General features: G+C 44.0%; 1 protein-coding gene across 1 annotated transcript in view; it reads right to left on the bottom strand.

Moving 5' to 3' along the window:
• The window catches only part of kalrna (kalirin RhoGEF kinase a), a 303,497-nt gene that overhangs the window by 287,968 nt on the left and 3,158 nt on the right, over nt 1-12,371 (bottom strand). The gene's annotated exons all lie outside the window — the stretch shown is intronic.

The following is a 12,371-nucleotide window of genomic DNA, read 5'->3' as shown; positions in this document are numbered from 1 at the left end:
TTCATGGGTTTAATCTGGAGAAAAGTATAGCAAATTATAATCACAAGATTTTTACATGATTTAGTGTAGCTAGTGCTTATTTATTGTTGTGGTCATGTTTTGTTTGAGCTGAAGACCTTTGGGTCATGTTAGTTTGATCTGGGTGATATTAGAAATGGTGGGCCAGATGTTGTGGCGTTGCGGCTCCTGGTTTGTCCTGGCCAGATGTTGTGGTGTTGTGTTGTGTCCCCGATGCTCACCATGGAGTTCATAGCGAAGTGGTTGTGCTGGGTCAGGAGCTCCACGGCGTGCTGGTAGCCCACGCCAATCTCTGGTGGTTCTGCAGGAACACCTCCTTGTTGTGGCTGACCCAGTCAAACATCTGGAGAACACAATAACATCACTATGACATCTACAGCAGAGATGAGGAGCGAGCGAGGAAGAGAGGTTGTATGATATACCCTAACCGATATACCCTAAGAGGGTGATGATGACAGAGAGAGAGGAGCCTTACTGTCAGTTTATTGGCACTCCTTTGGAATAATCAACTACAAAAAACATTTCAAAGTGCATTCCCTCACAAGAACAGGAGCTAGGCTACTGTCACTCTGTAGGACATACAACTAACAGGGATAATTTCTCCTTTACCTGTTATAGTGAGGTTCTGACATCTACAGTCGAGTGACATCACTATAACATCTACAGTCAGAGCCGGATTAACCCAAAGGCAAACTAGGCACGTGCCTAGGGCCTGATTGGCGGGGGGGGGCCCAGACAGAAGTAAAAAAAAAAAAAAAAAAATGAAAAAAAAAAAATGAAATGGCCAATACAAATGTCCTGCCTACTATTATTTCAGTGATAATATATCAATATATTTGATTAACTAAAAATAGTGACGTTGTTATCTTAACGTTACGTCACATTAACGCCAATCAGTTAAGTCTGAGGGGAGGTCAGCGGGTCAAGACTAAGCGGAACAATAAAGCTAGCAGGCAGGTCGTTCTTGAGTAGGCTAACATTCAAGATGCTTTCGGGTGCGGCAAAACATAAAAAGAAAAAAATGAAGAGGAACAAAAGAAGAAACAGCGGGGGGCTTTACAGAAGTTTCTGTCGGGCAGCCGTCCGACAGCTGTGAAGACGGCGGAAGACGCTGTGGCGCCGTCAACATCAGCGCCGTCATTTTCTACGTTGAAACGAGTGAAAACATACCGAAGAGCAACAGTAACAGAAAAAAAACAGAATGCCTTTGCCCTTGGCAATTGAGAATAGATTTACAACCTCCCTGGATTTTGAAGACATTATAGAGGACTTTGCCTCATCAAAACTCAGGAGAAAGCATCTGTAAATGTAAGTTTTCCATTTAAAAATCTAAATCTTAATAAGTAAAGTGAATGCATATAAATTAAATGCATAATATAGGGCTATACTTTCTACTATAATGAAATGAAATATGAGGAACAAACCAAGTACCGGTATATTCAAATCTCAAACAGCTGTCTTTCAGCTTATATATACATTTTATTATTTCTCCACAAGATCGTGATGATGCTGTCAAGATGTTTCTACTGCAATGGAGGCCTGTGGTGCTGGAAGGCTGAAGATTATCCCTGAGTGGAGCATGCTAAATGAGAGTGTTGGAAAATTGAAGATAGGTGATGCTTGTCCATGAAAATAAACATCTTTACCACTACAGCACACTTTCTCTGACTGCATATTTTATTCTTTGTATTATTATTCTTTTTAGTCTTTGTATATTTGACTACTTATTTAACTATTCAATTTAATCAACACATTTAATTAAGATTTTCTGCAAAATGCAATAGCTTACTACATTGATCTTTTTTGCTCTGTTTACATAGCAATGCTGACACAGTGACACCTATTGGTGATTTACTGGGACTACTGCCTTAACAATGACACTGGCAATGGATAAGATAAGGATAATTTAATAGCATTTAATAGAGCCGTGTAATAACGTATAAATAATAAAAATCAAAAAATAGTCTGATAGACTGTTTAATATACAACACATGACTTATTTTGGCGTACAAATAACCAACTTGTAACCAAAGACTACGCAATGTAAAATGTGAATTAACTTTTATTAGTAACTTTGGTAAGTGTTAGGGTTAGGTTAGGTTATCGATGGAGGGGGGCCCAAAAAATACAGTCTGCCTAGTGTAGTCCATTTATTTAATCCGGCTCTGTCTACAGTAGAGTGACATCGCCATAATATCTACAGTAGAATGAGATCACTGTGACATCTACAGTAGAGATTACGTCATGATACCATCTACAGTGGAGTGACATCACTATAACATTCAAAGTAGAGATGACATCACTATAACAGGTAAAGGAGAAATGATATCCCTGTTAGCTGTATGTCCTAAAGAGTGGCAGTAGCCTAGCTCCTGTTAACGTGAGGGAATACACTTTGAATTACTTTTCAAAGATATGGGATGTTTTAGTAATTGATTATTTTAAAGGAGTGCCAATAAACTGACAGTAAGGCTCCCTCTCTGTCATCATCACCCTCTTAGGGTATATGGCTTAGGAGATATTGTACAACCTCTCTTCCTTGCTCGCCCCTATCTTTATCCTACATCTCCATCATCCGTTCTCTCCTCCACCTGTTACTACAGCCGGTCTCTACTCCATCTCTTACTACAGCCCACCTGGTCTCTCCTCCACTTGTTACTACAGCCAATCTGTTCTCTCCTCTACCTGTTACTACAGCCCATCTGGTCTCCCTCCACCTGTTACTACAGCCCATCTGGTCTCTCCTCCACGTGTAACTACAACCTGTCTCTTCTCCACCTGTTACTACAGCTAATCTGTTCTCTCCTCCACCTGTTACTACAGTTATAAGATTCTCCTCCCAAGCTGTGACGGGGACCGATCAGATCTGACCTTCTCTGCATCCTGCTCATAGAGGCGGAGCTGGAAGCACTGGTCCAGCTTGAGCTTCCTGGAGCTCCAGCTCTGGTGGAGGTGCTGGCGGGTGGAGTGGAGCTTATCCAGCAGACTGGCCACCTGGGGGGTCAGAGAGACCAGTCACAGCCTGCACCTTGGGAGCTCTGGACCGGGTCCAGGTGCTCTCCACCTGGGGAGCTCTGGACCGGTTCCAGGTGCTCCATGTGTTGGAGGTGTAGCAGAGCGGTCCCGTCATGCGGGTGTGTTGCTGGGTCTGGACCTGGGTGGATGGCGATGGGACCAGGGCTTACGGAGGTCAGAGAGCCATTTAAGGGTTTTCACCAAACACATATAATTTCCTGCTCATATTTACAGACAATTAAATGATATTCTTGGTCAATGATATCTCTTATTAGTGAGTGAGGCAACATTAGAGTAAACATATCAGCGTTGACAATCAGAGAGCAATTGATTTTTTTGCTGATTTAAACGTAGTAATTTGTCGTATGTTCTTCAACATACCGTATTTTCCGGACTATAAGTCGCGGGTTTTTTTGTAGTTTGGCTTGCCCCTGCGACTTATATTTCGAAGCGACTTATATGCCAAAAATTGTGCGTACATAATCCTCGGCCGCAGATGGCACCGTCATTTATTAGGCCTACAACTGAACGCTGCAAGCCTACTGCACCACCGAATAAATTAAATTCTCGTCGTCATCGTCCTCAATGTCCTCCGGTTCAACCAAAGCTACCCCAGCCTTAGCTGCAATTTTGTGCAACATAGCTTTCACACATATCACAGCGCATGACTTGGCCCGGCGAAAACTGGAGCCCTCCGCTGGACTTGTGAGCGCAACTTCCACCTCCCGATCGTGCGCTCAAGGTTTAGGACCGCGGCGCATACGCGTCCGGTGGAATCCCGGTGTCACTGAATTCGGTATACTCTCAGAACTACGAGGGACCGACACACCTATATTGCTATTGCAATTTTATTCAGTCTCTCCAGACTAAACGTTCTTGTTTAAATGTTTAAAAATAAATGCGACTTATACACCCGATGCGACGTATATATGTTTTTTTCCTCGTCATGGAGCATTTTTTGACTGATGCGACTTATACTCGGGAGCGACGTATAGTCCGGAAAATACGGTAGTAATCTTTCTATGCCATTATGCTACAAGTGAAACACCTAAGATGGCGCAATTTAATTGGTTCACTATCTCGGGGTATTGGGCAATGCTTGAGATGATTGAGATCTCAAAATCTGGATATTGTTTTCATAGCAAAATGTCTCGTCTAATAAAAACAAATAAATACCGGCAAGCCGTTTTATCTTGTTTATTTTTGGAGTGTTCACTTGTAGGATATACTAAAACAATTATTCACCTCAGGCTCCGTGAATAGTGGGGAATAGCCCTACTATTCCGCACTATTCACTTCGCCTTTGGCGAATAATTGTTAATTATATCACTGTTACTGAAATAATACCATCAGCGAGAGTAAAATCCTATGTCTCCCTAAACACTATGAGACCCTCTGTGTGGACGTATGGAGCTCTGTCTGGGTGGTGTGTGTGTGTGTGTGTGAAGCTATGTCTGGGGGTTAGCTTTTAAAGTGAGGGAGGAAGGACTGCGCGCTTGGTTGCCATTGGCCTGCTTGTTCTGTTAGTGGCATATGGTGGCATAAGTATGTGAGACTCAAGTGGTTTCAGGGTGTTTTGGTGAACTACAAAATAGCAGGGAGGAATAATTATGTGAATCGAATTGATACAAATCAACCAGTGGCAGCATTGTACTTGGAATACAAGGGCAGAAGGAAAGGATGCATAGCCAATTAGTCAAATCAGGCCTACTCTTCAAAAAGAAAATCTGGGCCTATCATTGGGCCTATTTTTGCCCTCAATGACTGAAGCTATTTGTTGTAATTTGTCTATGTTTGTTTTCAGCTACAATTGTTTTAAGAAAAATGAAGACACAAGACCAAAAGTGATGCCATTTAAAATGCATCATGCTCTGAATCATTCACTAACATTCTTTCCACAATATCAAACAGAACGGTCAGAGTAACAAACAATTAAAAGAACAACAAGAACATTATTTCACAACTATTTATTCAGAGTGACTACTTTTCATGGGCTGTAAGCCTAACATTGTTTGAGGCAAATTTGGATGTTAATGGATGTTTCAGAATGTTGGTCATGGTGTTAGGCCAATTAAGATTGAGGGAATTCATCTATAGATCAAGTCAATCCTCCTCGCTGTTTGCGTTGCAAAGATATCAGTGACCTGGCCATACCAAAGGGGAAGTAATTTCAGAATAACGGCGTGTGTAGCTCCACGTTTTCGCCACCCTTTCAGACGGCTTGGAAACCCAACAAAGGAGTGTCGAAAAATAGGTAGGCTCTGCGCGTTTATTTCGGGACCTTGCCCAACTTTTGGCGGTGGAAACGCCAATATAAGCGAACCGAGCTGCACCGAACTGCGCCGCTCGGTGGAAACGCCAATAAAAAACAAACAGTAGCACACCGCTTAGTGGAAGCGAGGCATACGACTGAGCGGGTTTGTTGGTTCTCATAGCCTAGACTTGAGGGGATAGTCCCTCTCCTCCGGGCTGCTCCACAGCCAGGGCTCCTGCTTATTGGTTCATAGCGCAGCCAGGGCTCCTGCTTATTGGTTCATAGCGCAGCCAGGGCTCCTGCTTATCGGTTCATAGCGCAGCCAGGACTCCAGCCTATTCGTGAATAGATGATGGCACGATTCAGATCCCTTTGCTAGTCACACCCACTCAGAGGAGGAATTTCCTCCTCTCTCCCATTGAACCCCATGATATTCACCGGCAGCCAACACTGCCGGGGAAATTAATAGGAGTCAATGGAGGCTGAGGGAGGTCCTCCAGCAGTTATTGTCAATAGGCGATAGGGGGTGTTAATGTCCCTTTACCCAGAGAAACGAACATGACATATACAAAGGCATTAAAGTAGTCATATTTAAATAATGTAGTCTGGGCAATCTACATTATTTATTCTTAACAATTTTAAGGACGATCTTCCTCCCTCTCCTCACTGGAGAAGCCTCCACTGGTATGCGTAGAGCTCTGTCTGGGCGCGGTGTGTGGACGTGTGGAGCTCTGTCTGAGTGGTGTGTGTGGAGCTCTGTCTGAGTGGTGTGTGTGGACGTGTGGAGCTCTGTCTGGGCGGTGTATGTGGAGTTCTGTCTGGGGGCGGTGTGTGGACGCGTGGAACTCTGTCTGTGCCGTGCATGAGGACATGTGGAGTTCTGTCCGGGCATTGTGTTTGGAGCTCTGTCTATGGGGGTTTGTGTGGAGCTCTGTCAGAGCGGTGTGTGTGGACGTGTGGAGCTCTGTCTGGGCGGAGTGTGTGGAGCCGTTGATTTGATGATTGCATACGTTACGTAAGAGGGTCAGGCTTCCCGGACACCTCTAGCATAACTTTACGGTGTGTGTGGATGTGTGAACAGTGGTTTATTAGTGGTAAATATACAATGACCCATAGAGATTTTCTTGGACACGGGATTCATCCAAAAGAGATGGTGGCCATAAAGGTTCCAATGCAGATTGTCCCATGTGACGACATGCACACGTTAGACCACTGATCACCTGCTCAAAGTTATTTTCCCCCTATTCCCTACCTGTTCCCTAAATAGTGTCCTACACAATGTTTTCTATATAGGCATTAGGGGATTAGGGAACAAGTGGACAAGACAGAGATGTTTAACAGGGTGTTTAGGTCGCAGGTCACACGTCACCTTGGGAACCAGGCTCTGGAAGTCAGCCGAGCCAGAGATGCAGTTCCTCCCAGAGAAGCCATCACTGGAGCGGATACACTGGAGGAGACGCTGGCCCTCCTGGTCCAACTCCTCCACCGGAGCCTTCAGGACCTGGGGAGAGGAGAGGAGAGGAGGAGGAGAGGAGAGGAATTAGGAGAAGAGAAGAGAGAAGAGGGGAGGAGGAGAGGGTAGGGAAAGAGAGGAGGAGAGGAAAGGAGCGAAGAGACTAGAGGAGCTTGTTTTGCTTTCAGTAAATATCCTGATTGTTTGTTGGTACCTCTGTTGCTTTCTTGTAGATCGCACCATCTTACCCTGCCTTCGTTAAATGTGACTGCATCACCTTCTCTCCCATGATGGTCTTCAGCTTGTGGATTTCACCGTCCAATTAGAACTACTGATGTTGATATTGCTGCATTGTCTCTGTTGTAGAGACAACGCAGCAACACCTCTACCCAAGTCCCGCCCCTCGACCCGTGAAGCCGTCTTATCGCATTTACTTTCAAATGAAATCCCCAATATGTGTAGGGTCCGAAAGGGTAATTTGGGGTGCGAAATCAAGCCGGTACATCACCTCGGTCAGTTTAAATGCGCGGACCATGCCGGGGATAAAGGCGAGCATAAGACGAGCATATTTGGCAGTGTAAAAACGTTAAATGAGCTGCACGCATGAACAATACATCATGGAGGACGACCATCAGAAGACCCAGGCTGCATCCGAATACTCGTACTTGCATACTATATAGTATGCATTTTGTAGTATGCGAAAAATCTAGCGCGTCCGAATACTGTAGTATGCATTCTGTAGTACGGAAGTCATTTCCGAATGCATACTACCGCCAAAGTGAACCACGGACCACACTACGCTATCCCACAATGCAACCGGAGTCTGGTAACAAACGAAGAAGAGATGGCTGACCCGACACCACCAACAGCGCTTTTTATTCGTGTGTGTGTGTGTGTTCAATAAAAAAGGAAAAATTAACTTCAATCGTCTTTTTCACGGAGTAACAAATAACTGTAAATGTATTATTATTATTCCAAAAAAATGACTTACCAAATGTCCACATATATACAACATAACCTGCCGGTAAGTCGCTCTACGAGATGACCGACGACGACGCCTTCTAGCAGAGAGATCCATTTCAAGAGACATTCGCGTAGAAAGAGACATTTTTTTATTTAATAGCAACGATAACAACACGGAAAACAGGTAGATTTTGCCGCCATCTGGGGGGAGATACGTCATCTCCAAACATCCGGTGGAGTTTCGGCGGCGTTCGGAGGCGTTCTACGCATGTCTGTAGACCGTACTACACAGTCAAGTGTAGTATGGTCAAGTATAGACACTAGACAGAAATGTATGTACTAGGTATTCGGATGCAGCCCATGTCTGTGGTCTGACCAATCAAATTAGCCGATAACCCTAAGATGCAGATGCTAATAAAATAAAATGTAAAAATAAAATATATAATTGTACTACTATATAATAGCAGGCCTGTTGGATAAGTAACTCCGGCACACTTGGTCAGTGCGCATGTGCCAAGCAACCCGCAGCTCACACACAAACACACACACAGCAAGCACGCACACACACACTCACACACATACACCATACACATGCATGCACGCACACACACACACGCAGACACGCTGCACAAACGCCCGCGTGGACACACCGCACACACGCACACGCAGACACAGACAACAGCAAGACAACAGCAAGATCGAGATAACAGCCCCGCCGTCGAAACCCACCTCCTTGAGCAATCCTACAATGTCTTGCGATGTTAATACCCCCCCACCTTTCTGACTGTCGTAGCAGGTTGATCATTTTATCATATAAAAACCGTTTAATTCAAACGTTGCACAGACCGGCATATCAAGAAAAAAGTTGCACTATCTCTTAAAAAGACAGCGTCCCTATATCCCAAAACGAAAACATGTCAATAACAGAGTATGGTGAATTATTATAGAGTCCACCACAAGACTACATTTTGTTGCTCAAACGTATTATTACTCACCTCCTTGAACATTTCAAACTCTCACGTCAGGTAGCCAATGTACAATCCGCAATCTTGCCCTGTCTTCCCCTCCCCCCTTCTCCCTCTCCCCCTCACCCCCACAAACCTGTGCTTTATTTCACTATAGTTAGGTAGCTTGCTGCCTTAGCTGTTGTTACACTTCGTTTATTTCACTAAGGTGCTCCTGTAAATTACTAACCCTTGTTATTATTATTGTCACCCAACCAATAGTAGTTGGCATACATTTTTTTAAATGTCAATGCACTTTGAGCCCTGAATCAAGTAAGCATTGCATAATTGATTTGCATGCATAGTATATTACACTTTCCATTGATCAATTACCCCTATAACCCAGAAATTGACTCATTTTATAATGTAATCAAATGCTCACACACTAGCTGCTTTCAGACAAACGTGTAAGTCCTGATATTCTCTGGCTACTCTCCTGATGGGCCGTATGTGTGAAAAACATATCCTGACATTGAATAATGCTACCTCTGAGGTAGTAGGAAATGTAAATTACCTTATATGCGAATGAGGAGTAGAAAGTCGGTATTTCTTACACCAGTTAAGTGGGCGTGTTGATGATGCTTCTGCATGTCATTGAGTGGCCCTCTAAATGATAATCAGCCTGTTGCCTTTTGTTCGCTGAACCAAACATTTAAGAATATTTAAATGTTGGCAATGCTTTTAAGAGTCATTCGTGGTGAACGCTTAAAGATAGGTCTTAACCCTAAAAGTACACATCATACAATCAATTACAATACATATACATACAATACACAAGTTCACAGCTGCACGCGTATATATACAATTATTTTTTAATTAATATTATTGACAACAGTTAGCTGAACATTATAGGGTCCCGTCCCTCCACTCCCTGTTTTCTAAGGTAAACACAGAAATCAACTACATTTGTTTGTTATATGTTAAACGAGTCAAACAAATACTTGCTTTCTCCAGTAACGCAGTCGTTCGCGAAGGCTTATACTCTTTGTAGTTTCTTCTATTTGTCTCTAACTCATGCTCCAATCTTTTCATCGATCGATGCTTCGTATTTTGTGGATGCAACAGAATGTATGTGGCATCATTTTAGCAACATTTAAGATGATTGCCACACTTATCCCGCCTCTTGCGAACCTAGGCCCTACGTCAAATCCCGCCCCTTGCAAGCCCACCTCCCTACACCCCCCGTTGATTCTACTGATTTCTAAAAGACATCGATGTCGGCATATAAAGCATGAATCATCCAAAACAACTTCTTGCATCCGGCGCAATTGACTTAATCACTGGCGCATGTGTCGTTGCTAGTTTGCAACTGGCGCAGAGCGTTCTTTTCCCTCCTGCGCAACGCGTCAGTAAATTAGGGAATCATCTTGCGCCCCAAGGGGCGGCTCGGCGAAAGGAGGAGGCGTGTTCTGGCGCAAACGTTCCCTGGTGATATTTCGCAGTTTTAGAAACTTGCTCCACAAACCAGGAAATACCTGGTTTAAAGTCAGTGGCGCGTTGTTCAGATGCTATTTTATATGGTTCTATTTAAGGATATTTAATGATATACGCAATACATTGTAAACATTGTTTCTTATCAGTATTGTATGCATTATCGTTATCGACTTGTGTTCCTTATATCATGTGTCCCCCCGTTAATATACATTGCCATGGACTGTATTATGCATGAAGTGTTTAGTTTGCGTGTGTTTAAACAGATGGGCGCGCGTGTGTTTTACACATACACACACGCGCGCCCGCATTCATTCATTCTTTTTAACACTCACTCGCGGTAAAACAATGTTTTTCACGATCAAATAGGCCTACTCATCCATCCTAAAAGTTATGGGCATGTAGGCCTACACGATGTCTGTGTCAAGAAAATATGTATTTCCTGTACGGTGTTTGCAGATGCATTGATTTAAAAGTAGCCTACAACTTATTACCGCTGACTCAGCTGTTCTTTCCCAAATAATTACCAAGAATGTGCGGCTAGGTAGATGAGAGAAGCAAAGTGTATGCGCGAAGTGCACAAGCATCCGTATGCATGCGCCCTTAAATATGACTCAGTATTTCTGAAGTTGTGGAAGAAAACCCCTTATTCCATGTGTGAATTAGGCCATATTATTTGGCAATAAACTAAGCCACTTGCAGTTTGAAATTCATGTGCATCTGTCTCATCGGAGACTGCAGACGCGCTGTCAAAATATCAACTCGTCCGATTCAAATGCGCTCATGGCTCTTAAAGGGGATGGGAGCTGGCACTCTCATTGGTTTGTTGCACGTTACGCCCAAACCACACCTACGGGTAATTAGGCTGCTTCAGACCAACCCTTTTTTGCGCTTGGTGCTTCTCACTTGCGTTTCATACTGTTAAAATAGGGCCCTAAGTGTGAATCACCCTCATGTATACGTTGTAACATTATAGGCAAAATGTTATTATATTATGTGCTCAGAAATTTGGCACATTATGGACTGGCGTTAAACATTATAGTTATGGGTTTAATAAGAACTAGTTGAGCGCGCAATGCACACGCGGAAACTCTAGTATATATAAAGTGCTACCTTCTTCCTGAGCAGGGTGTGATCCTCGATGAGGCGCCGAGATCCTTCTACGTCCAGCGGGAAGTCCTTCTTACACAGGAGCTCCTACACAAACACACACAACACACACACACCACACACACACACACACACACACACACACACACACACACACACACAGTGGCCTTGTCTTTCTCTCTATGTCTTTGTGTGTAAATTATTATCATTCCACTAGAAGCACCGCTTGTATAGCAGCAGATTAGCAGTTTGTGTTTATTTGTGTCTGTGTGTGCGTGTGTGTGTGTTAGTGTGTATCAGTGAGTGTGAGTGTGTGTGTGTGTGTGTGTATTTGTCTGTTTGTGTGTGTGTGTCTGTGTGTGTGTGTGTGTGTGCATGAGTGTGTTTGTGTGTGCGAGTGTGTGTGTGTTAGTATGCATCAGTGAGTGTGTGTTCACTCCGGGAGCTCCGGCGGGAGTCCTGGAGCTCTATATATAAATATTATAAGATGATATAATATATAGTAGATACAGGACTCTCAAGTTTTGAACTGAGTTCAGAGTGAGATTTTGTTGGCGGGGGGGGTGGGGGGGGTGGTATGTTACTGTATACAAATGTGTCCACAGACATGGTGACTAATGTATGATAGCACCCTCCCCCTCTCCCCCACCAACTGTCTCATCAGGACAGGTACACAGAGTCCTGAGGAACATCAACCCTCGCAAGGCAGCCGGACCAGATAACATCCCTGGGCGAGCTCTCAGAGCATGCGCCAACAAGCTGGCTGATGTTCTCACATACATCTTCAACCTTTCCATCAGCCATTGCACAGTTCCCTCCTGTTTCAAGACCACAACCATCATCCCTGTTCCAAAGAAGAGCCCACCAAGCTGCCTGAATGACTACAGACCAGTAGCACTCGTTCCAATCATTATGAAGTGCTTTGAGAGAGTGGTGCTGACCCACATTCAGAGCAGCATACCAAACACCCTGGACCCCCTGCAATATGCCTACCGGCCCAACAGGTCCACCTCTGATGCTGTCGCTGCTGTTCTCCACTATTCCCTCTCCCATCTGGAAAATAAAGACTCCTACATCAGGACGCTCTTTGTGGATTACAGCTCCGCCTTCAATACAGTCATCC

The sequence above is a fragment of the Gadus chalcogrammus genome, chromosome 16, assembly GCF_026213295.1.
Source record: "Gadus chalcogrammus isolate NIFS_2021 chromosome 16, NIFS_Gcha_1.0, whole genome shotgun sequence".
NCBI lineage: Eukaryota > Metazoa > Chordata > Actinopteri > Gadiformes > Gadidae > Gadus > Gadus chalcogrammus.
This window is presented reverse-complemented; position numbering and strand designations above follow the sequence as displayed.